The sequence below is a fragment of the Anabrus simplex genome, chromosome 14 (assembly GCF_040414725.1).
Source record: "Anabrus simplex isolate iqAnaSimp1 chromosome 14, ASM4041472v1, whole genome shotgun sequence".
NCBI lineage: Eukaryota > Metazoa > Arthropoda > Insecta > Orthoptera > Tettigoniidae > Anabrus > Anabrus simplex.
Genome location: NC_090278.1, coordinates 24450110 through 24474142, shown reverse-complemented (window position 1 = coordinate 24474142; position 24033 = coordinate 24450110). Strand labels below are relative to the sequence as shown.

Below are 24033 nucleotides of genomic sequence, written 5' to 3'. Positions count from 1 at the left end.
TTCGTCACACAATCCCACGAGTTTCAGAACTACCGCCAATGTTACTCACACCCACACAAAAAGAAAGCCTTTCAGAGCTGTTAGGAAGTACGACGCAGTCACTAAAATTGTTATATATAAATTCACAGCCTGCTACTTTTCACGGATTTCTTTAATTCAAAATCAGAGCCTGCTATTTGTTTAGGAACATTTCAGTGAATGAAGTAGCAGTTGAGGTCGAACAGGTGACAAAAGCACGGTGATAATCGATAATGTGAGTATCGATACATTTACCGGTCGAATTTCAAACACTGCATCTCGTATTACCAGCTATTATCGAAAGTCAAACAAATCCGATTTGACCGCAGAAAGCGAAACCAAGCGCGGATATTCAAAATCCGTACAATAACGTTGTTAATCCGTAAAACACACTCAAAATCCGTACATTTTACGGAAGACTTGGCAAGTATGAAAAGGACTCGAACTTGCTAAACACGGTGTTAGACTTGACGCCTTTAACCATCACTGCCACCAAGCGAGTTAATCTATTAATAGATGGATACTAAAGATTAATGAATAAAACATGAAACTAACTTATTCTGTATTGTGATTTTACTTATTGTGTTTAGACTGTTTTGTCTCCATAATTATTTGAATATCTGGTTTTATATTGATTGAAACGCAACCATCACATATGCGACCTTGTCCCACCTTTCACTGCGTACTGCGAGCCGCCTGTGGCTAGTGCTACCTAGCTCCAGGTAACACTTCATCACACCAAATGCAGGTGGATTTTTGTATAAGGTAAAATCCATTCAGTCCACTTTGACATGTGCACCTGGTTCGCAATACCAACTTATATTCAGACTTAATAACAATAATAATAATAAGTGTCAAATTTACACTGATATGAAACAGCTTTCCGGAAGCTTTTCAAAAGAAAACAATGCTTATATAACATGAGAAACCACAAATAACTATGTAATGAACAAATAAACGGAAGTTCTGTAAAACAAAAACAAAAAACAGCAAAGAAAAAAATACAGAAGAGAAAGAGAATGTGTGCCAGACAAAAGAGACATTTCTACATCATCCTAATTTTCAATGGAACAGATTTTCTAGCTATTGAGAATTGTTTTTATTTTTTAAATTATATTGCTGAAGTTGGATGTACCCTCTTAAGTGATTAACGTTGAATGACATTGAAAATCTTACGAATACTATGACTGAAATGTTGACATATCTTGTAAGTCTTAACTAAATGTAAATTTTAGTTGTTCACAGTTGCAATTGCTATATTAAAAATTCAAAAAATAAATTACTGAAGTTGCCTTTCAGTACAATCTTAAAAAATGTTTTAAAAACAGAAGTTCTGTTTTGGACCTTCATAATTATGGTCATCGTGCATAAAGGGCATCCTTGACATAACTTTATAGAAATAAACCAGTTAACAACAATATCAATAACACAGTGCAAGCATGATAAAATCAATTAAGCTATGCAAAGAATCAAACAACATTAAAAAACAGAATACTTAGGCCTACACCATGAGAAATCACAAATAAGAATGTAATGAACAAATTCAAAACTGCAAAGAAAGAAAAAAGTACAGGAGAAAAAGACCGGGCGAGTTGGCCGTGCATTTAGGAGCGTACAGCTGTGCGCTTGCGTCCGGGAGACAGTGGGTTCGAATCCCACTGTCGGCAGCCCTGAAGATGGTTTTCCGTGGTATCCCATTTTCACACCACTTAAAGCCACTGCCGCTTCCTTGCAACTCCTAGTCTTTTCCTATCCCATAGTCGCCATAAGACCTATCTGTGTCAGTGCGACGTAAAAAAAAAAGTGTGCCACGCAAAATCCTTCAAGTAATAATATCTTAAAGGGCAAATTTGTACCAGAAAAGCAGATGTTTACGTATTTTAACAGGTGGAATATAAGCTCACCGGACAAAAAAATTATTCACCCTAGTGCGCACGCACAGATGGATGGATGGTTAATGACGCAGTGAACGAGTCCCGTGCTCAACCGCTCGCGCATGCCTCTACGTGAGCATAAGGCGGTAGCGATCAGTGAGACATTGATGTTTCATGCGGACAGTGTACATTAACATGGGTAGATTGTAAAGATGCGACAGAGTGCAAAAGGGGAGAATCGTGTTTGGTCATGCCCATACGAAGTTACTGGATTTGTTGGTGTTTCGCAGCGGACTGTTCAAAGTGTCTACAAGCAGCGGTGCACTACACGTGGCTACGAAACACGATGCCAAAATGGTGGTCGGAAGAAGATCCTGACTGAGAGGGACCGGAGAAGCGTTTCACGACTTGTGAATTAAAATCGCTTCCAAACTCAACAGGAATTGCTGCAGTCAGTGTATGAAGGTCCATCTCAACCTGTTACCGACGGGAACTGCATGCAATGAACGTTTGGAGTCGTCACCACGCAAGAGGCCATTGCTCACAAAGGCACATAAAGCTGCACGTCTTCAATGGGCTAGAAATCATCGATCGTGGACAGTAGCTGATTGGAGGAATGTAATTTGGTCTGGCGAATCACGTTTTTGCCTGTATGCCAATAACGCTCGTCCTCGAGTGCACCGAAAGCCAAATGAAGCATTTCATCCTGGATGTGTGCAAGGTCAGGTTCAAGCCGGAGGTGGGTCTGGGATGTTTTGGGGGTGCCTCTTGTATCATGGATTGGGCCCGATCACCGAGGTGACCACTAACATGAACCAGCATGTTTGTTTAAACATTCTGGATGATCAGTCAACATGTGCATGATTAAGTTACGCTATTGATACCCCGATTTTTCAAGATGACAACAGCAAAGTTCATCGGGCTGGACGCGTATGTCATTGGTTTTATGAACACTCCCCCAGCCTATTAAATCTCGATTGGCCTGCTAAATCACCTGACTTGAACCCCATTGAAAAATCTGTGGGCAAGTTGGAACAGCAGGTAAAACTCCATTAGCATTCCCGCAATATGATGGAATTGCGCGATCAAATCCTCAGCAAGTGGCTTAACCTGGATGCGACGTACCTGCATAACCTTAAGGAATCTCTTCCTAACCGAACTCATGCGGTTATCAAGTCCAGAGGCGGAGCTACACGGTATTAAGTGATGCTTGTAATGATTTCTCCAGGGGTGACTAATTTTTTGTCCGATGAGCTCAGAATGGTATCAATTCAAGCGCATGAGATGAATGAACCATATTATGAAAATTTTCCTCACAAATATTAAGGAATGAGTGCCTACTGCACTTTAAGTGATGGAATGTTCAGAATAGTTTTTCAGATTTGTGTTGGAAAAGTAAGAACAGGGAAGTTTGTGCGTTCCATACGATAATATATATTTGTTTTACGTCCCATAATCTGCTTTTACAGTTTCCTAAATTGTTTGTGCCAAATACCAGCGGACTGGGCTTGGGTCGCAGCCGCCAACTTGGGTAACTCAGCCCAGCCAGTATGATTCAGGGGTATCTGCTCTTTCTTATCTAGGACATTTACTGACGACATTTGCAGGAAGTGATGACCGGACTCCACACTATTCCCGATTACCTTTACACGCTGACTCACTTTTTTCTCTAAAGCAAGAAAGATAGGGGCTTCCAAGTAATAGACAACCATCAAAAACAGCTTTCTGGAAAGTAACAACCTTGTATTCGATGTTGAGTAAAATGCATTCGTCTTCAAACCCCAGTATCACTTGTATTCCTTACTACCTGTTGTGTATCCGTCGTTCACGTCTGTGCTTTTATAACTGCGGTAGTAATGAATGTCATGAGTGGGAGCAGGAGACACAACACACTCAGTGTTGCCAACTAACACGGGCAGAGTTGTTTGACGCATTGCGCTAGTAAGTAGGAAAGGATACCAGAGTCCAGTTCAAATTAGAGGGATATTTTGGTCAAATATAAAGACAAGAGAGCCTTTGTGGCTCAGGCGGCAGCAGGCCGGCCTCTCACCGCTGGGTTCCCTGGTTCAAATCCTGGTCACCATGCGAGATTTTTGGTGGATAAAGCGGAGGCGGGACAGGTTTTTCTCCCAGTAGTCCGATTTTCCCTGCCATCTTTCATCCCAGCAACACACGCCAATATAATTTTATTTGTCTGTCAGTAATCATTGCCCCAGAGGAGTGCGACAGGCTTCGGCAGCCGGCACAATTCCTATCCTCGCCGCTAGATGGGGACTTCATTCGTTCCATTCCATTCCTGACCCGGTCGAATGACTGGAAACAGGCTGTGGATTATCATTTTCATAACGGGGGGAAAACTCTTCTCACTGTAGAAGACAAACTATCTACTGTGTTGTTTATACTGTATTAGTAGACATGATGTGCAAGGTAAATCCCCTCATTTTTTCTTCACGCTTAGTACTTCACGTCACGTAATCAAGCTGTATTATTACGTGGTGAAATAATCTGTTCATAGTTTCCAGTCTGCTTTTTTTATAAATATTGGTACGGTAGCGGTTATTAGTTTCTTTTCGTGGTTTAAACGTCATAAAGAAAAAGGGAATTACGGCGGAAACTTTAAAAATCTCAGCCTAAAGTAAACTTTAGGAAAGCAAGGCAAGGAGAAGAAAAGAATTACTGGGTGATAAATCAAGTTTCTTTAATGCATAGCTTCCATAAAGGTAAAAAGAGCTTAGTCAAGTGTTTTATATCCATGTCTATCAGATGCTTTTCCAATAATATTCTTATTCAGCATTCTTATGTCTGATTATTTACGTACAATTTTCTCTGGTGTAGGGAACGCAAGGGCATTTTGAGTGGTCTGTAAGGAAGAGTTGGCAACACTGAACACAGCGGTCAGTAATGTTTCAGTTGATCAGTTTTATGGGCTCAGGACATTTTAGGCCATCACACGTTCGCGATTCCCTTCTCTCTGCGAGTGATCGGTCCTTCACATCTCGTTATCAATACCGCTGATGACAGAGTGGCTTAAAAACCATCGCCTTCTAACCCGTTAACGATTCAATAACATTCTCAACTCGGCGTTAAAAGTATTAATTCCAGCATATCTCTTATCTTAGCCTGTGTGTTCCTACAACATTTACAGCATACTTGGAAGTTCGTGAGACATGAAATAATCGCGAATATCTCCGTTATTCCTCGTACGTATGAAACATACGAGATCGCAAATTATTCTTTTGACTACGTTTATTATCAACAGTTTTTCGAAACCGCTAATATTAATGGGTAAATTTGGCATCTCCTGTTTTGATCCCGTTAATGTTGCTACGCCACTGTAGACTAACGCACAACCCGGCACTCGATAGAATTAGCATCAAGACAGACTTTTTTTTTTAGCAAGGTCAAAAGGTTCGGCAGTCCATATCAATATCTAGCACTGATGGCATTTCTTTCTATGAATATGCTGAGAAAATGGAAATAATTGATAATAAATCAGTTAAATAAGCAAATAGCACAGAAATATACTCAGAATACTGAGTGAGCCAAAAAAGTCATAAAAGGTAGGCAACCCGTTACTACAATTCCCTGTAAGGTGAATGGCCGCGCATTAACGATGGAGAGAATAGGAAGTGTGTTAAAAAAAAAAAATCGCCATCTAATCACATTTTCCCTAACGTTCACTCATAACTAAGAACACCCGACATTCGTGATGAAGTAATTGTCAAATCGATAGAATTTAAGAATTTAAGTTAACTTTGGTTACCAGTCCTGCCTTCTTCAATTTGTATACATTTCAGTGCAGTCTAACCGCATGTGCGAAACTCTTCCAGGTGTAAGAATCACTGGTCATTGCTCGAATTATGTGCATCATTACTCCCACATTAAATTAAATTCATAAGTTACGGCACATTTATAAGTTTACGAACAAACTTACTAGCCTAATTATTCTTCCACTGTGTTTTCCACACACTAGTGGGGGGGGGGGGGGTCAGCGGTGTGAACTGCGTCACACATGAGGACAGCCTCGTGTTACGGCCAGATGCCAACCCCAAGTGGACGGATGTATTTAAGTGGTTGGTAGTGTGCCGTGTGTATGAAGAGGAGAGTGTTCTCAACACAAACACCCAGTCCCGACGCTGACCATTCAGCCAACGAGCAGTTTAACAAACAAACCAAATTCCTGTATAACAGCGCTGAAGTTTATTATTTTTTAAATAAAAAATAATTTATTATTTTTTAAATAAAAAATAATTTATTATTTTTTAAATAAAAAATAATTTATTATTTTTAAAAAGGATACTTCCACAGTGTTCGCGAGTTTCCCCTATGCTGTCAAAACCACCATACAATTTTCCATAAACACGCCACCTACCGTTAGTCTTGTTCATAAATCCCGCCATGTCCTGCGCATTGGCGCGTACCCTTTCGTCCTGTTGCCTCAGCTAACTCTCTCCGAGTCCGATCCATCTCGCCTCTGTGAAATGGGGCTGTTTCAGGACGACCCCATCCCGCAGCGGGACCTGCCTTTCCAATCAGACCTCTACTATTACCTGCGCTGAGAACATTCAGACATTAAAAATCCTGTACCGAGCGAGGTGACCCTGCGGTTAAGGCCGCACACCTGTGCGCTTGCATTCAGGATAGTGGGTTCGAACCCCGCTGTCGGCACCCCTGAAGATGGTTTTCCGTGGTTTTCTATTTTCACATATTCCTAGGTCAGCAAGACAAAGCCCAAAAGCTATCTTAGGACGTACCGATATAAATATTCAAACATAGCGAGTACTTTTAACGTTATTTAATACATTTTGCAACTGGTCCAACTCAATTACAATGTGTAAAATTAACAGCGTCTTTGCAATGTCGATGGTACGTTATTCGCCGTCTAGAAATCGGATACAGTTTTGCAGTATTTAAGAATGCGTAGGTGAGAGACTTAGGTCAGAAATATTACTCATTTAAAAAATGCTGCACACAAGTAGGCCTATAGCTTAACCATTCAGCCACAAGTACAAACTAAAATTAGAATATTCTACCCACAAATAACCCATCTGAATGTGCAATATACGTATAGGGAAAAAAATGTAATCTATTATTATTGTATGCCATCACCTTTAAAATTCCAGATGGCATTATAATCCGAGGTGGTGGGTGAATCCTCTGTGCATCGGTGGTCAAGTGTCGATCTCCAGAGCCAAAGACCGCGTGTTCGAACAGAGGTAGTCAGTTTTGAAGGGCGGAAAATACGACATCCGCATGTAAAAGATCTCTAGCGGCGCATTTGGCGTTTCCCCGACATAATTGAACCCCAGCCGTAGATTGCCCATTTTTCCGCCATTTGGTACAGTAAAACGGAAATGTCTAAACTGATATGCAGGCAGCCTAAAGGAATTATCATCATCATCATCATCATCATCATCATCAATATACAGTATATAATAGTTTTGTCTGTACATTGCTCAGAATTTAAAAACAATATTTTTGTATCGGTCTTATCCACAGTAACAAGGAAATGCACTTTTTTAAATTTTCAGTCATCTCTCTGTCTGTATGTATGTACGTACGTACGCGAATCGCGAGAAAATGGATTTAGAGAATAATTTTAATCGGTATCTAAAGTCGAGGAACCAGGGACTACAATCTAGGCTAGAAATAATTGAATTCAAGCTGAGTGAAATGGAAGTTTAGGGGAAGGCCTAAAATTTAATTCTCGAATATTTATAAATTTCGATTTTTGTTGCTATGTCCATATCAGTGCCGAGCCACGAGAAAATGACAATTTAACGAAACTCGGTTATGTAAAGTCGGAGACTAAAGCAATACAGTCTAGGCCAGGGATGGCAAACCTTTGTCGACTAGCGTGTCAATTAAGGTCTTGGCTACTACTTTTTACTATCCAGTGTGCCACCAGTTATTTTCCTTTAAAATCATCATGAAACCCATCATCTGACTTGATTTGGGTATTATATTGCATTACGAACAAAATCCATTCGACAGAATGTTTCATGATTTTGTGCAAACATCACTTCTTTTGCTACCGCTTTTTCCCACACCTGTGGGGTCGCGGGTGCGAAAAGCATCGCACATGTGGATTTGGTCCTATTTTACGGCCGGATGCCATTCCTGGCCTCAACTATATATGGAGGGATGTAATCACCATTGCGTGTTTGGTTGGTAGTGTAGTGTGTTGTCTGAATATGATTAGAAGGGTGTTTGGACGGACACATACACCCAGTCCCCGAGTCAGAAGAATTAATCAGAAGCGATTAAACCCCCCAATCCGGCCGGGAATCGAACCCGGGACCTTCTGAACCGAAGGCCACTACGCTGGCCATTCAGCCAACGAGTCGGACTTGTGCAAACATCACTGAAAATTACATCTTTTAACCGATAAATTTTAAGAATAAGATATATTTTTATTGCTTTAACCTAATAAAATGTGTACAAAATATGGCCATAAAATTAATTGTGACATACTTCTTTATTAAAGCGTAATGCTATGTTGGTAGATTTTAGACCTATTTATTGCATGTTAAAAACATTAAAACATGTTAGTATGTTGTGTGACGTGCCACTGAAGTCGTGTTCGCGTGTCACCTAGTGGCACGCGTGTCATAGGTTCGCCATCCCTGGTCTAGGCTATACGCTGGATGAAATACAGAACATTTTCTGTATAGTATTCTCGGAAATGAAAATGTTATTTGCTTAACGCCGCTCCAATATTGCTGCAGGGGATGAATATGAAATGAAATGTCGTATGGCTTTTAGTGCCGGGATATCCCAGGACGGGTTCGGCTCGCCAGGTGCAGGTCTTTCTATTTGACTCCAGTAGGCGACCTGCGCGTCGTGATGAGGATGAAATGATAACACATACACCCAGCCCCCGTGCCATTGGAATTAACCAATTAAGGTTAAAATCCCCGACCCGGTCGGGAATCGAACCCGGGACCCTCTGAACCGAAGGCCAGTAAGCTGACCGTTCAGCCAACGAGTCGGGCGCTGCAGGGGATGTCGGGGTGTCAAATCATGTCCCGGATGAGTTCTGATGACAAACAACTGAACATCCTCAAATGCCACAACTTACCGGAACAGGACAACTGCACTACTACGCCACTGACAACATTAAAAAGTAGGAGTGGTAACTAACATTAGCGATTATATCTCTCTGCTTGCTCAGAATCCAGCACCCACCCTTTCAGGGAGGTGGCGAGGAAGGGGGGTGGAGGGTGAAGCGCCTGGCGAGACTCCCACATCGCCTATAGATTTTACATCTTGCGTCAGTGACTCGTACTGCCTTCCTGTCCGATCTCTTCAACTCTCATTCTCATCCCCACTCTGATTTTCAGCCATTGCTTTCGAAAACAGTAACTACATACTACCTCGTGTAGCGGTAATCCATTCGTCTGTATCTATTATTGTTGTTCGGGCACTCTGTCCTTGAGCAGCCTGCAGCTGTCGCGGGAAGATTGTATAATAGTAGTATTGCGATTTTCCCGGTAAAAACAACTTCCTACTCACGCCAGTCGGGATTGTCAAAAATATCGATTTCACAGAAATATTCAATTTGCCTAATAACCCAACTTCACTATTAATTTTTCAAATGTTCACTCAAAATCAAGTCAAAGTAACTGAGCTGATGGCGGCATCAAAACGCTGTTCGAATAGGATATTTCCCCAATCTCGTAGTAACTTCACCTGTCAAGAAGTACGCATTTACAATCGCTGAGAACGTTGAAATACCATACAGGTAGGATATTATTCTTGTCATTTTTTGCCTACTTCTTTTTAAAATGCAAAAGTGACGAATATAATTACTGTTATCTGAACAGGAAAACTGATACAAAACTCGCCTTGTTCTGTTTCTGCACGCGGCCAGTTGCAACAAGTATTTTCAATAGGCGATTGTTTGTCATAAAATCATAATCACAGGGAGTTAATGACATGAAACATTACAGGTAGGTGTTACTTCTTAAATACCAGCAAACGATTCCTACCCTGGGCTCATGACACTTGTTCAGCGAAGGGGGATTAATGACCTTTGAGTAAATGCCGCTAAAATTCAATAACGTCTCCAACAACACTCAAAAGCTATGAAAACTATCGACAACCACCTTGGATGTATTTTCAATAATATCGATATACCCCAGTACAAAAACCACAATAATGCATGATTCTCACTCTGACAACCATGCATTTAACATGCCTCCATCGGCAGGTAGATAACTCCAGAATGTTAATTTAAAAATTAACCATAATGAGTCTATCTCGCTGAAACCTTAATAGGCAGGGCCTATCCCTAAGATGTTTTAAGCGAGTGCCACGTGGAGTGAAATCAGATGTGAACTAAAGGCTGTTTTTTTAAGAAGGGAACCCTAAAAAATCAGAATATTCGCGAAAAATGTAAGTTTCACAGAATAAGAAATATGCATACTGCAGAAGCCTACTTACCTCTAAATTAAACATCGTGGAAGAAACAACGTGAAAACACTACAGATGCAAGAGTCCTGCTCGCAAAATATTTCACACAGAAATATTCACACCAAAGAAGCACAAGTACTACTAACAGCGTCTTCAAGAGTAACCAGAAAGTATCTAAGGCCAGAACACGTGTACCAGCTGGATACAACCAACCACACGCTTCAACTCGCCGACACTGAGCCTTGTTTCCCGCGCTAAAGAAAGAAGCTGCGTGCAGTAAGGACTTGTAGCCAGCGCTACCTACCGGCGAACTGGGATACTATAGTGTGACGTCACAGCAGCCCCATTCCGTTTCTTCTCTCCACCTATTAATAACGCTGACTGTAGACGAGGTGGAGAATAACATAGGGAGGGGGCAATTAAGAAAAAAGGAAATACGACACTACTAAAACGTTTGAGCAAACAGAATGTTATGCAAATGACAGAATACACGAGCAATGACACTTAAATGCGTTCGAAGATATTATTCGTTCACTGTCCGGCTCCATGGCTAAATGGTTAGCGTGCGGGCCACAGAGGGCCCCGGGTTCGACTCCCGGCAGGGTCGGGAATTTTAACCTTAATTGGTTAATTTCGCTGGTACGGGCCCCTACGGGCGTCAAATCAAAAGACCTGCACCTGGCGAGCCGAACTTGTCCTCGGACACTCCCGGCACTAAAAGCCATTCGCCATTTCATTTCATTCGTTCACTAGCAATTCTGAGACAGTCAGCCGTAGGACGTAATATGAACATTTCAAATGTTAACAATAGTAATTAGGTAATTACCATGTTGCAATATAGAATATAACTTTATTCTTAAGTGCAAGATAGTACCCAGTAGCAGCGATTGCAAATTAGAAGTAGGGAAGCAAAAAAAAGGTACAGAAAACAAAAAGTACCTGGGTTTGGGGGATAAAGCGGTTAAGGGGGGGGGGGGGGTAAATTTTTTATGCTCTCTTTTAGCGAGTTTCGACAGTTCACCAACTTAAGTTCAGTAACAATATATTTTTTGAGATTTTGATCCAATACTATACAATAAAACTTTCACCAAAGGTACAATATTACACATGCATTACAATTAAATATAAGTACGGCGTGATTATAAAATTAAAAATAATTTAGTATTTGACTGTATGTATGTATGTATGTTCAGTCTTCAGCCCTAAGGCTGGTTCGATCCTCAACAGCTCTGCCATCAGCTGTCATAGATGGCCTAGGCATCACTGAAGAGGCGTACTAGGGAAATGAGGACTGAGGTAGTTTCCCGTTGCTTTCTTCACCAGGCCAGAAGTTGCTATTACATATCAGTCTGCCAAGCGCACTGAAATGCATGCACCAACCGACCCTATGAGCAACGTTTTCACAGCATTCATAGCAGGGACTGGCTGCACAAGGAATGGCATTACTAGCATCGCTCATACCTCAGTCACTTTCATATTGTCAAAGCCAAGGATAAGATAGAGACACTATCGGCAGCCCTGAAAATGGTTTTCCGTGGTTTCCCATTTTCACACCAGGCAAATGCTGGGGCTGTACCTTAATTAAGGCCACGGCCGCTTCCTTCCAACTCCTAGGCCTTTCCTATCCCATCGTCGCCATAAGACCTATCTGTGTCGGTGCGACGTAAAGCCCCTAGAGAAAAAAAAAAACAGAGACAGATCAACGAAAGTAACAAAATTGCTCTAGCCCATACCAGAAGACATAGTGCACTGTAAACACTAGGTCCTGCCAGCAAAGGCATCCTACATACTAAGAAACTAACAGACACTAAAGAGACTGCCGGACTGACTAGTGTCCATGACCTTGGCAAGAAAAAATATTCCGCTGTTACCCTTCCTCACAGCACATGCAAAGTCTCCACTACTTGCTGTGGCGACCGGGCTGAGTGGCTCAGACGGTTGAGGCGCAGGCCTTCTGACCCCGCCTGGCTCAGTCAGGTGGTATTTGAAGATGCTCAAATATAGTACGTCAGCCTTGTGTCTGTAGATTTACTGGCACGTAAAAGAACTCCTACGGGACAAAATCCCGGCACCCTGCCGTCTCCGAAAATCGTAAAAATGTAGTTAGTGGGACGTAAAGCAAATAACGTTAATACTTGCTGTGGTGCTATACAAATTGATTAGCCGTATGAACGACATTTTGTGCGTATTATCAATAATAATGTTGTTAATAACCAATGAAAATAAAGGAAAGAATTAGCTGATAGACAACAGGGCTTATACAAATTGTTTTTTATAATTCCTATAATTCCTTGTTTCAGCCAGCTAAAATGAAATAAAAATGTTTTATGCCCCCTTCGACCTCCTCCTCCCCCCCCCCCCCCGCTCACCCGATCACCGCTGCTATTAGTACCGAATAAATTTCGGCTCGAATTTCCTAGACCCTAGAGTAACGAGAAGAAATATCCCCTGTGGTAAGTAAACTCGTATCTTGTCCGGCCCCGCGGTGTAGGGGGGAACGCGTCCACCTGTCACCCGGCGGCTCCGGGTTCGATTCCCAGCCGGATCAGGGTTTTTTAATTGTAATGATTAATCCCCCTGGCCTGGGGGCTGGGTGTTTGTGTCGTCTTTAACATTCCTTTCCTCACATTCAACACCTTACTTTTCCGCCATTATATAATACACGCAGTTTCCTCCCATATGGTGCCAGTAGGGGCAAAAGATCTACATAGGTCGACGCCCCGAACAAATAGCATTTCTTAAAATAAAAACTTTTATCTTGGAATATGAATGTATCAATTACTTTTCTGCAGCCTTCTTAGTCGACTTTGTCCGAGCAGTTAACCTTCGGTTCAACGACTTCCGGGTTCGATTACCGTTCGTGATTATCTTAACACACAGCTCTTCAGGTGCACACTACCGACCTCCACAGAAACTCGAAAGAGTGGAATACGCCCCTCCACGTACATCTTGCCTATCTAATCTCTATTGGACAACTCTTGTTCTGGTGCAACCCCTCCAGTATTACGTTTGCACCGAGCGAGTTGGCCGTGTGGTTAATGGCGCGCTCCTGTGACCTCGGATTCCGGAGATAGTGGGTTCGAACTTCAGTGTCGGCAACCTTAAAGATGGTTTTACCGTGGTTTCCACACTTTCACACCAGGCAAACGCCGGGACTGTACTTTAAGGCCACGGCCGCTTCCTTCCCACTCCTAGCTCTTTCCTAAACCATCTTCGCCGTAAGACCTATCTATATCGGTGCAACGTAAAGCAACTTGTAACATAGTATTATGTTCGTGAAACCTAAAGAGTCTCATTTTCATGGCCTTCGTAGCACTTTTCCTTTATTCTGCCGATATCTTCATTTTTCAAAAGATCAGACCTCTTCCCTTTTTCTTTTTGATTAGTTATGGTAGAGGATGGGATGGTTACAACAAGTACATCAGGCTCTCTGTAGATCGATGGCAGAAGTTGAACGTCGAAAACAATCAACCGATCCACGTCGCACCCTTTATGGACATCAAATGCAGCCCATTATATGCAGGTCAAGGAAGATTTTTTTAAGAACTATCATACTTGTTGATACGCCAGAAAAACGAAGGCAACAGCAAGTACGTAATCCATCCCTGACTTTAAAGGAAGAACCTTCTGCAGGTTTTCGTCTTCTGTATCCCGTCTGGAAGACCCTCAATCGACTGCGGACAGATGGTTCATAGTGCAAGTCTAACCTAGTTAATTGGGGCTATGTACAAGGACACATGACCTGTGATTGTCGACTACTATATGATCAAGAACACCCTCTGGTTTGTCAGCATTTACCATCAACGTGCACAAAGGAAGATGTTTTGCAGATCAATGATAAAGCTGTCCTTGTAGCCGAATATTGGAAAAACATTATTTAGCAGTGTATCTGGACACGGAAAATAAATAAATAAATAAATAAATAAATAAATAAATAAATAAATAAATAAATAAATAAATAAATAAATAAATAAATAAATAAATAAATAGGGGCAGCGGGTCGGGTTCCACAGATTGTAACCCGATAGAGGTAGCTGATTTTCTGAAGGACGGTAAAACAATCCATTGGATACTCCATCCAGTACACTGCTGTTATGTAAAAAGATCCTTTATGACTCATGTAATGTTTACCCGACAAGGAAAATCAGCCACAGGTCGCCAAAGAACCGGCTTCTCTGCCATCTTGTAAATAACATGCAGACAAACTAAATGACGTGAAATCCTGCACACGGTAACTGATAATATATATATATATATATTATTATTATTATTATTATTATTATTATTATTATTATTATTATTATTATTATTATTATTATTATTATTATTATTATATTCTATTTGCTTTACGCCGCACCGACACAGATACGTCTTATGGCGACGATGGGACAGGGAAGGGCTAGGAGTGGTAAGGAAGCGGCCGTGGCCTTAATTAAGGTACAGTCCCAGCATTTACCTGGTGTGAAAATGGGAAACCACGGAAAACCATCTTCAGGGCTGCCGACAGTGGGGTTCGAACCTATTATCTCCCGAATACTGGATACTGGCCGCACTTAAGTGACTGCAGCTATCGAGCTCGGTATTATTATTATTATTATTATTATTATTATTATTATTATTATTATTATTATTATTATTATTATTATTATTATTATTATTATTTATATTTACATGGGCCCAACAGCTACGTCATGGTCTCCTTACGGAAGTGTAACCCGAGCAACCGAACAGTGGTGGTGGTGTTGTTTTATTTAGCTACTAGTTTAACATCGCACCAACACATCGCAGGTTTTCGGCGACGGAAGGGGACGGGGAAAGCGCCAAGACTGGGAAGGTAGCGGCCGTGGCCTTATTTAAGGTACAACCCCAGCATTTGCCTGATGTAAAAATGGGAAAACACGGAAAACCATCTTCAGGGTGGAATTCGAACCCACTATCTCCCGAATGCGAGTTCACAACTGCGCGACCCATATCGCACGAGCAAATCGCTCGGTAATTATTGTTTTAAGAGGAAGCACAACTAGGCAATTATCCTCTATTAACACTAATCAGCGGGGGGGACGGAGTGGCAGGGGTCCGACACTTCAAAAAATGAAGATATCGACCAAAGAAAAACAAGGGCCACGAAGGGCGTGAAAATTAAAGACTCCCTAGGCCTCGAATGCTTAATACCGTCAGGGTCGGAAAAGAACAAGAGTGGGCCAAGGGAGGTCGGATAGGATAGATGAAAGTGAGGAGCCTAGCACAAGTGGAAACAATACCAAGATTCAGCTGAGGGTCCCGTGGTCGCCAACCCTGAGAATCTTTTCAGTCACCTCTTACGATAGGCGACATACAGTGGGTGTTAATTTACCGCCCCCACTAACAGGGGAGTAGCAACCGTGCAGGCTGTGATTTTTTTTAAATTTCGTGTGGCTATTTCTAGCCGAATGCAGCCCTTGTAAGGCAGACCCTCCGATAAGGGTGGGCGGCATCTGCCATGTGTAGGTAACTGCGTGTTATTGTGGTGGAGGATAGTGTTCTGTGTGGTGTGTGAGTTGCAGGGATGTTGGGGACAGCACAAACACCCAACCCCCGGGCCATAGGAATTAACCAATGAAGGTTAAAATCCCCGACCCGGCCGGGAATCGAACCCGGGACCCTCTGAACCGAAGGCCAGTACGCTGACCATTCAGCCAACGAGTCGGACGCAGGCTGTGATGTAAGGTATGGATGGATGGATGGATGGATGGATGGATGGATGGATGGATGGATGGATGGATGGATGGATGGATGGATGGACAGACAATGTTACCTAGCAACCGTGCAGGCTGTGATGTAAGGTATGGATGGATGGAAGGCCAGACAATATTACCTAGCAACCATGCAGACTGTGATGTAAGGTATGGATGGATGGAAGGCCAGACAATATTACCTAGCAACCATGCAGACTGTGATGTAAGGTATGGATGGCCATGGCCGAGAGACATATTTATGATCATTTGTTTTTCACAAAGGAGGAAGTGCGTTTTTTCTTTTAGGTTTTTCCACAAATTTATTTTTGTTTACTAAGCTTCTAAATTTTGATGTTAATTTCCTCGGTAATACCAATTTCGTCTACATTTTCGTTTAATTCCACTACTCAATTGCGGTTTCTCAGAGATAGAAGTTTGTCAGCCTGTTGTTATCGATTTTGTGTAGATGTCCGTATAATTTTAATCGCCGTTTTCTAATTGTATGTGTAATTTTTTCCTCTGAGTTGGTAAATTTCCTGTGGTTTATTTTTGCATCTAAATTCCATTTTCGTATTTTGGTTCTAGGAATTTCCTGAGAATTTTCCTCTCTTGTTTTTCGATGTTTTTCATTTGTGACCTGCCGCTAGTTACCAGGGTTTCGGATGCATAAAGTGCCGCTGGTTTGATGACCGTGGTGCAGTGTCGTAACTTTGCACATTTTATATAGATTTATTTTCCAATGTGATTTTGTAAGCTTTTTGAATTTTCAGCATGTCTTTCTTTATTTGCTTCCTGATTTATCCTACAAGCTTGTTGAATAATGTCGCCTAGATACTTGAATTTATTTCCTTGGAAGATGTTCTTCCCAATTTGGAGATTAATGGTTAATTGTTGAATCTTGATTTAGTCCCACATACTGTGTCTTTTCAAATTAAATTTGGAGTTCGGTTTTGGCCGCTATTTACAATATTAAAAAAACACCAGTGGCATTCTGATTTACTATAGTTTTATTCTGGTAGTATCTGTACCGGGCGGTACACCTCCACTCCGCTAATTTAAAATTTGCGCCAGTTGAAACTCCTCTGCTGGAGGAAGTCTGAACTTTATTGATGGTATTAATTTTCTACTTTCACAGAAGATGTCACTACCTGTAAATTTCGGAGTTTTAGAACTGTGTCATTTTTGATGTGGTTTTGTTTTGCTTGAAGTAAGAAGTGTGAACTTTCTCTTTTAGAGGACACCACTGAAAAACTACAATAGTACACCCTAGTGGGAAGAAAAATAACTGTTCTTTGGAGAAAATTTTATTTCAAAAGTTTGTTCTTTGTTAAATTTCTTTCTGTTATTGTTTAAGTTGGCTGTATACCCCTCTCTTTCCCCTTGTTTTGCATTTGACCAATCTCGAATTTCTGTTATTAATTTCTGACCAATCATAGGTATCTTTCCCCAACTTGGTTATGTTTCTGTACCCTAGCCAATAAAAAGTTTGTGGGAGGGTGTTTTCTTTCCCCTAACACCTAGAACCTTCCGCGAGAGGATATAAACTGCTGACTTTTGGGTCTCCGGGGCCACTTCTGTTCCATCTTTCAGTGTATAAAGTACATAGCAGGAGGCGGGAAGCGCCTCTTTCCTCGGCAGCGGTCAGCAATAAGGTAATGGCCGATTAATAAATTCTTTCTTTGCTAGCTCAGCAGTTTAACTCTCGGGGCGGGTGCGAAGCGTTCCACCATGTAACCTTTTCCTAAAATGTAACGATCTTTCTTCTATTCTCTTTTAAGCTACATACTGGGATAGAGAGTGCTAACCCTCTCGAGCTCCCACTCTTATTGTTTTGAGGTGAACTTATTTTTCTTAACCTATTCTTCGTTAATGTAAAACAAATCGTTCTCTTCTTAAGTCACCTCTTTAGTATGGGATCAGCCCTTATATTAACGGCCTAGCGCCAAGTAGGTCTTAATCAAAGTGTATTAGGAGTGCAAGTTCGCCTCCTCTCAAATTGTTATTTTAGAGGTCATTTAATTAACATTCTTTTCGTTTAATAGACCTCAGTAGATTGGGTATTTTACCCCTGTGTTTATGTCCGTTGAGGACAGCTTGAAGGTGGAGTTTGGTGTGGCCTGGGAGAGGCTTAAATTTGAGAGCGAGTGGCTCTTTTGAGTGTGGTATGCCTCAAGGAGGCTTTTCAGTGTAATTTGGAGCAAGGGCTCCTAGGTATGAATGGGGTTTTCTGCCCCTCTGTTAAAACTTGTGTTTGGGGTAAAACTGAGCTGATTGCCCAAACATTGTGAATTCGGGGCGCGAAGCCCAAATCCTGTAAATATTGTAACTACCTTATTTGACTTGCTACTCTGTACCTGCCATGCTTGTTACTTATTTATTTTGAAAGGAAAATATAACCTTATTAAATTTTAAATTTAGTTTACATGCACTATAATTTCGTAGCTTGAGATCCATTCACACCCGCACCTTCTTTCACCTCTACCTACCGCTAAAACACGGTAACAGTATCAATAGGCATTGTTCCGTTTGAAAAAAATGTAAAATCGCACACACATTCTAATCATTATTAAAATCTGTGTATGGGCTACAATTATGAGCCCTTGATTACACTTCAGACGACTCCCGCGGTGTACGGATAGCATGCCTGCCTCTTACACGGAGGCTCCGGGTTCCATTCCCGGACAGCTCAGGGATTTTTAGCTGGATCTGAGGGCTGGTTCGACGTCCACTCTGCCTACGTGATTACAATTGAGGAGCTATCTCACGGTGAGATGACAGCCCCGGTCTAGGAAACTAAGAATATCGGCCGAGAGGATGAGTCGAGCTGACCACATGACACCTCAATCTGCAGGTCTTCGGGCTGAACAGCGGTCGCTTGGTAAGTCATGAACCTTCGGGACTATTGAGCCATGGGATTTACATTGATTACACTTCATTTCTGCGAAAATAGCACATCAATAGCGTCTTCCATTTCAGAAATATTTTGGGTGCAATGTTTCAAGTTTTTTTTAATTTCGTGTGGCTATTTCTATCCGAGTGCAGCCCTTGTAAGGCAGACCCTCCGATGAGGGTGGGCGGCATCTGCCATATGGAGGTAACTGCGTGTTATTGTGGTGGAGGATAGTGTTATGTGTGGTGTGTGAGTTGCAGGGATGTTGGGGACAGCACAAACGCCCAGTCCCCGGGCCATTAGAATTAACCAATGAAGGTTAAAATCCCCGACCCGGCCGGGAATCGAACCCGGGACCCTCTGAACCATTCAGCCAACGAGTCGGACAATGTTTAAGTGATTCACCGTGTATACATTGTAACGGATATGTTAAAAACTTTCCAAGTCCACAAAGTTAACCTCAGTTAAAAGAGACAAACGAAATATTGTAAGAATAGAATCCAGAGAAGAACTTCTTCCGGTGCCATATCAGGTCCCCCTGACGTTCGTGAGGGCGACAGGGCGTTGCGATCTGCTGCCAGCTGGAAGAGCTTTTCAGTGTTAGAAATTCCGAGCTTATCTTTGATGTTTCTTACCCACGATGTTCTAGTTCTAGTTCTTCCAATACCCTTCGACCCTCAGTGTTGCCTTCTAATAGCCGCTATAAGATCCGGTCGCGGTTATTCCTCTGTACGTGGCCAAAGTAAGAGATCTTACTGCATTTGATTGTAGCAATAAGTTCTCCGTTCGCTATTGCCCCGCTCAGCGCCTTCCTCATTTGTTAAACGAGCAACCCACTGGTCCACATTTCGAAGGTTTCTAGACGTTTAACTGTGGTGTTCTTGAGGGCCCAAGTTTCTGCACCATATACTGTAACAGAACAGACCATCCTTTGTCTTAGTTTCAGATTTATGTTATTATTTAAAAAAAAAAAAAAAAAAACCTTTAGTTTTATGAAGGCATTCCTTGTCCACGTGAGGGGCGACTGAGCTCAGCCTGTGAAGACTAAGAGAAACCACAGTAAATCACTACGGCGAAGAGAAAACTAAACAAGTTAATTCTTATCGGCTACACTATATTAAATCCTTTGGCATGACAGAACTGTAATATTCAGATTTTACTTTATTTCTAATTAATTTTAAATGTTTTTGTGTACAATGGGAAGGGAAATATTGTCCTATTGGTCCAAACAGTCTGCTTTTACTAGCCCAAACCAGTTGACTCTTCCTGGTCTAAACGGGTGGTAATTAGCTGAAGTAAGACCCAATGGGATGCGTCCCCGGAAGTTCATACGGAGAGTGAAGCCAATCAGAACTTCCCCTATTTTCTAGGCAAGATAACCAAGTGAGACTAGACCAATGAGGCGAGGGTTGCCAGCAAGAGGTGGAAATCACATAGGAAAATATTCAGGTGCGGAGAAACTTTAATCACAGCAGGTTTTCCTAGAAACTAAACACCGGGAAGGCGTGGACTGGGGAGAGAACACGTATGTGGGAGTACTGGGCAAAAAGTTGAAATGATGGAGTCCTTAGTTTGGTGAAGCGAGAAGTTACTGAGTTGACGTCACGTGGGCGACTTGCATGGTAATTCCGACGTTCTCTTGCTGCCAAAAACGTCGTGCTTTACAAGTAAGCGAACTTCCTAGTAAAAAGCGAAATCACTATGTAGGTGGATTCAAATTCAAGGAGAATTCGTGCCGAATGAGAGTGTGCTCACCGGAGCTCATTTACATACCGACGTGAATGACTTTCCCGTCTTCAGAATGAAAGCTATCTCAGTCGGGACTGCGCCGCCAATTTCACGTGTAAGGAAGCATGCACTCGATATTTTATTACTAGGATTTGTACCCGTTCTTCGCACGGGAATTTGCAGCGGATTACATTTTTCCTTCAGGAATTTATGCGAAGTAACACGGCTCTATTCACACGCTTAATGCGACATTTTAAAATGATATGTTATTTCGAAAGCGCGAGGCAGTAACGTGAAATACGATTATAAACTGAACAAAGTCGGGGGAGAGAATGAGAACGATTTTCGAATTTATTGTACGATACAGTTCCTGGTCCGAAGTAGTGCGAAATTCTCCGTGGTTCTCAGGTGGCATATAGTAGCTCTGACCACTGGCGTAGTGCTCTGACATTGATGATACCTCCCTTAATATCTGCCCCATCGAAGTGACATACACGACATGTCCCACGGGCCTTGGACTAAAAATCCAATTTTTCTTTATCATCTGCGTCATTATTATCCGTCGTACGATAAATACGTACATGGCATAAAGGAACGAAAAACAACAACATATTCCTAAACGTTTGTTATATAGGTCTTTTGAATAACCTAATGTTAACGAAAATATTTTAGAATTATCTTCCTATAAATACCAACTCCATGTGATTACCATGACATCATATGCACCTGGTAACACAATTCTGAGTGAGTAGATTCCAAATACATAGTTTGGTTGAAATAAGTGCAGCAGTTTTCCACATGTAGGATTACTCCAGTAAGCAAACAGACAGACAAAGGAAAATGTCCTACCTCGTTTCCTCGATGTTTAGTTACAACAGGTGGGGCTAATTTTCAAGCGGATCATTCTCTGATTTTCTCCTGTTATGGATCCTTCACATAACTGTACGTCATTGGTTGCAGAGCATGAAGTAATTCTCTCCGTCATTTGAAGACTAAACGAAATTATGTACATAACAGAAGTTATTTAAAATGAAGGGGCGTTTCACATATAGTCCACAGATTTTACATATAGTCAACTGTGTAAGAGAAAATTGAAAAATAAACCTCTTCTGGTCTTCCTATAAACCACCACTCTGTTCAGTGATTTTTAAATGGAATGCGTATCGAAACCTGCTCCTGGATGAATAGACTCTAAGATATGTTTGGTCAAGATATAATCAATACTGTAAGAAAAAACCGAAGAAACTCTTCTGGTCTTCCTATAAACCCCTTGTCTGTTCAGTGATTTTTGAGTGAAATGCATATCAAAACCTTCTCCTGGATGAGCGGACTCTAAATATGAAGTTTAGTCGAGATATAGTCAACAGTGTGATCTTTTTTTTTTTTTTTTTTTTTTTTTTTTTGTAGTTGCTTTACGTCGCACCGACACAGATAGGTCTTATGGCGACGATGGGATAGGAAAGGCCTACGAGTTGGAAGGAAGCGCCCGTAGCCTTAATTAAGGTACAGTCCCAGCATTTGCCTGGTGTAAAATGGGAAACCACGGAAAACCATATTCAGGGCTGCCGACAGTGGGATTCGAACCCACTATCTCCCGGATGCAAGCTCACAGCCGCGTGCTCCTGACCGCACGGCCAACTCACCCGGTAGTGTGAAAGAAAATTGAAAAAAATAGACTATTCTAGTCTTCCTGTAAACCTCCAGTCTATTCAATGATTTTTAAATTATATGCATATCGAAACCTGGTCCTGGATAAGTAGACTCTAAATATAAAGTTTGGTCGAGAGAGTGTAAGAGAAAATTGAAATAAAAACTATTCTGGTCTTCCTATAAACTTCCAAGTCTATTCACTTAATTTTAAATGATACGCACATCGAAACCTGTTCCTTGAGGAGTAAACTCCAAATATGAAGTTTGGTCAAGATCTATTCAGCCGTTTACCCGTGATGGTGGATCAAACAAACAAACAAACAAACAAACAAACACGAGAGCTGAAAACTACTGATACGATCTTCAGTTGATAAAAACGGATAAATATATCAAAATATGGCAAAATAAATGACAATACAGACAGCGGACCCCCTAGAACTTTATTTATAAGATGCTTTGTTAGAAGAAAAGGAAAAACTTGAAGAACAAGGAAAAACATCACTACTAGCAGCCAAAGAAGGAAATAACAATCTAACAGAACTCCACATTCTCGTAACTTGGCTTTAGCTGAACCAGGCACAAAATCGCTTTTCCCAAGGCAATCTTATACCAATTAATGTTATTGGTCTTGCTTCCTGTGCGGTTTTCAGCGACTATGAGGTGTCGGAACTCGGCTAAGAGTTCTATGTGCCAGTAAATCTACCGACAGGACGCAGACAGACTGAGCCTGAATCAAGTCATCTGAATGACTCAGTCCGGCGGGAAAGACTTGCATGGAATCAAACTGATACTCTCGTATGTGGAAGAGTCCAAACTTTCCTCGCCAAGGATTGAATATCTGTCCTGCTCCATGACTAAATGGCTAGCTTGCTGGCCTTTAGTCACAGGGGTCCCGGGTTCGATTCCCGGAAGCGTCCGGAATTTTAACCATAATTGGTTAATTCCGCTGGCACGGGGGCTGGGTGTTCGTGTCGTCTTCATCATCATCATCATCATCATCATCACCACGATGCACAGGTCGTCGACGGGCGTCAAATCAAAAGGCCTGCATCTGGCGAACCGAAATTGTTGTCCTTGACACTCCCGGCACTAAAAGCCATACACCATTTCATTGAATAACTAAAGGGTAATACAAGCTCGCAGATGGGCGAGCCGAACCTGTCCAGGCACTAAAAGCCATAAGGTAACTGTTTTAGAGTAAAAAAGGCGGGCGGGAGAGAGACGGAACGGAAGCACGAGGCTCAACCCATTGTGTTGTAACTAATCGTAAGACTCACAAAGGCAGACATTACTCCACCAAACAACACACACTTCCACGACGCCCTTGGTATTCGGAATGAAATTCTCTAAGACGATTCATCGCATACGTAAAGCAAATGAGGTTCAACAATCAGAATCAACGATGTGATTACGCCGTAGTGAACATGCAATAGACTATGTATGCAAGACGTAAACCATCTCATCTTCAACTGTCCACAGCATTACGCACAGTAAAATAAAGTGATATCTTTTCTACGCGTCTGTCAACAACTAGCGAGCAGCAGCCAATAAAGTATCATCACCGGAGACCAAGGTCAATAATGTAAAAAAAAGTTCATTCTACAGCTAGTGAACAAAATAGAGCTAAACTAAATAAAAACATTTATCTCTTGCTCAACGAACATATATGTAGGAGAAAGTTTTTGAAAATGAAATCCCTAGAGCATAGAAACTAGGGAACGTAACAATAAATAGACGGTGGTGG

The 24033-nt window shown here is 41.7% G+C and overlaps 1 protein-coding gene across 5 annotated transcripts in view; it reads right to left on the bottom strand.

The window, feature by feature from the left end:
• The window catches only part of NaPi-III (Na[+]-dependent inorganic phosphate cotransporter type III), a 428747-nt gene that overhangs the window by 174904 nt on the left and 229810 nt on the right, over positions 1–24033 (bottom strand). Inside the window, exon 1 of one of the 5 annotated variants that reach the window (XM_067158239.2) lies at positions 10338–10537. The exons of the other annotated variants lie outside the window; for them this stretch is intronic. The gene's annotated coding sequence lies outside the window, so the exon portion shown is untranslated. Of the gene's footprint in view, positions 1–10337; positions 10538–24033 lie in introns of those variants that run through there. 5 annotated transcript variants of the gene reach the window in all.